A 2804-nucleotide genomic window follows, 5' to 3' on the forward strand; every position below is an offset into this window, starting at 1 on the left:
TGTATGTCACTTTAGTTTTAAACACTAACTTTTATATTAATTTACTTTTTAACCCCCGACGCAAAAACGACGGGGTGTTATAAGTTTGACGTGTCTGTGTGTGTGTGTGTGTGTGTGTGTGTGTGTGTGTGTGTGTGTGTGTGTGTGTATGTGGCATCGTAGCTCCCAAACGGATGATCCGATTGTAATGCGGTTTTTTTTGTTTGAAAGGAATGTCATTCGGGAGTGTTCTTAGCTATGTTTGGTGGAAATCGGTTCAGGTCTTCAAGGTCATCAGCTCGTTTGTTAGGTGTGATAGGAATGTTACACGCTCAGTTTACTTGCAAGCATATGTGGGATCTGAAATTTGAAATACTAATGTCTTCTGGAACCACTGAGCTGGTCTGCTGTTAGGACACGAAGATAGGAGACGTAACCCTGAACTGCCGTTTAGTAAACCCATCGAGTTTGGGCTCGTTGAATTTGTCTTGACGAGTTCTCTTCATGTTTCTGATTGACGAGAACCTGATGCTGGAAATGGGATGTGGCGGATGAAACCCTGGAATGCCGGAATGAAACGGATAAACCGATTTATATTTTTGCTGAAAATCTAGAATGATCAAAGGTTAATCTTTGTTGTCTGTGCAATTCTCCCAGAGCTGGTTTGTCATGAGGATTGTTAAACAGCTTCTTTTGGCCGAGATCGCATATAGCGACCCCATCTTAAAATAAAAGAAATTAAATGAAAGAAGGAAAAATTAAGGAGCTCCTTCAAAAAGCATGAAATAAAATTAAATTATAAATTTAAAAAAACCCCCGACCCAAAAAAAAGCACGCAATTATTATGATAAAAGGTTAAAAACGCTAAACCCTATAAAAATAAAAAAATAACTTTATCACTACGTAAGTACCAACTAAAGCATGTCAGACTAAACTAAATTTTGACGTGTCGGAGGACCGCTTTTTACCTTTAAAAATACTTACATAAATCAAATGATACCTACCTAATTACAACATTCGTATAAAAAAAAACACGTATCTAAATAAAATTGTATAAAAAGTTATAAGAAGTATATGTAATGTAGTAGTATATAATTACTTCTAACGTTAGGCTAATAAATTAGAGCGGTCCCCCGACACGACAAAATTTAGTTTAGTCTGACATGCTTTAGTTGGTACTTACGTAGTGATAAAGTTATTTTTTGATTTTTATATGGTTTAGCGTTTTTAACCTTTTGTCATAATAATTGCGTGCTTTTTTTTGGGTCGGGGGTTTTTTTAAATTTATAATTTAATTTTTAGTTTACACGACTTTACAAAGTCACACGATTTTAACACAACAAGATTTATCACAGCAAAGTTTTAAGATTATAACGGTTTAGTACACAATATAGTTTAAATATATTTAGAGCACAATAGAGTTTTTAAACACAATGGATTTAGAGTAGGGTAGACTGGGTACAGTTGTGCCAATTTTCGTTTGATCACCAATAATTTTGATATTTGACTAATTAGCTCGCAGAAAAGGAACTTGTATCGCAATTTGTACATTTGTGTACGTAAAAACACTCATATATTGTTCCTTAATACAATGTATTACTCATAAGATCAATTTAAAAAAAAATGGGAAAGTGTCACAACCGGCCACATACCAAGGGCGGTTGTGACATGCATAAACATATATCAAAATGGTCTATAATATCTTTTATTGTAGAAATGTTTAACATAATAAGCTTACAAACATAGTTTTAACAATCAACAAAACAACATTTGCTCTGTTCAAACTTGTAGCTGTAGAAAGGCTTGTAGCTTGAGCTACACGTACGAAATCCCTTGTTTCACTTCTTCATCGGCATCTTTTTATTTTTTGATATCACACTGCGCTCTTTCGGTCTTCCGCAAACGTATCCTGGACATCTAAAAGCAAAAAACAATAATATGAGATTTATTATATGTAAAGATATTCGTCACAACCGTACCCAAAAAAATTGACACAATCGTACCCAACGCATCATTTTGAAAACAAAAAATCGCCATGATTTTGCCAAATACTTTACGTAAAAAGAAATCACTTGTAATTAAATATTAATATTCAACTTTTAAAGAAAAAAATAACAAGATAATCTATCTGTATAAAAATAACAGTAATTAGGAAACGAAATCGAACAAAAATACTTACTTTTGATTGTTGAAAAGCAATGTGGGCTCCTGCTTACATCAACGTCGTGCGCCGGCTAACGCAATACTGGGGAACGTGTTTAGGCTTGTGAGCCACGTCTTTCTCCCTCACAACCTCCCCCGTTTTACGTATAGTTTCGTTACAACTGCGACTGTCACTACCGTACCCTGGCACAACCGTACCCAGTTTACCCTACAGGTTTAACACAAGAGTTAGGTCACAAGTTTTACACAGTTATTTAGAACACAATTATTAGCACGTAGATTATAACAATACAAGAGTTTTAGGGCATAGATTATTTTACCTTAATACTGGTAACTTTTTACACTGAGCACTGGTTATTACGAGCATTACTTGCTTACTGGTGGTCGACTACAATTTTCTCGAAAAATGGCCCTATCTTTAAGTAAATCTATGAGGTCCCAAGTCGTGGGGGTACCGGACGGGTTACATTTTGCGTTGACCATTTAGACAAAAAATTACGACTTACGCCTGACCTTTTTTAGTCCCGCTACTCGACACGAGGGGGCTCTTTGATTAAACCGAGTGCGCCTATTGGTGGAAGTAATGGAAAATTACTGTTGACCGTTATCTTACTTACACACACATATAAGTTTCCTTATCTATTACGCAATGTTTAATCCTA

The 2804-nt window shown here is 35.3% G+C and overlaps 1 long non-coding RNA gene across 1 annotated transcript; it reads right to left on the reverse strand.

Annotated features, from left to right (window-relative positions):
• Positions 1 to 1668: 1668 nt before the first annotated feature.
• LOC124640830 lies at positions 1669 to 2490 on the reverse strand. The gene is made up of 2 exons (XR_006985601.1): positions 2159 to 2490; positions 1669 to 1896 (listed from the first exon to the last, which is right to left on the reverse strand). It is a non-coding gene; the product is annotated as an uncharacterized LOC124640830 (long non-coding RNA).
• Between the last annotated feature and the right edge of the window lie 314 nt (positions 2491 to 2804).

Source organism: Helicoverpa zea, chromosome 2 (assembly GCF_022581195.2).
Source record: "Helicoverpa zea isolate HzStark_Cry1AcR chromosome 2, ilHelZeax1.1, whole genome shotgun sequence".
In the NCBI taxonomy this organism is placed as follows: domain Eukaryota; kingdom Metazoa; phylum Arthropoda; class Insecta; order Lepidoptera; family Noctuidae; genus Helicoverpa; species Helicoverpa zea.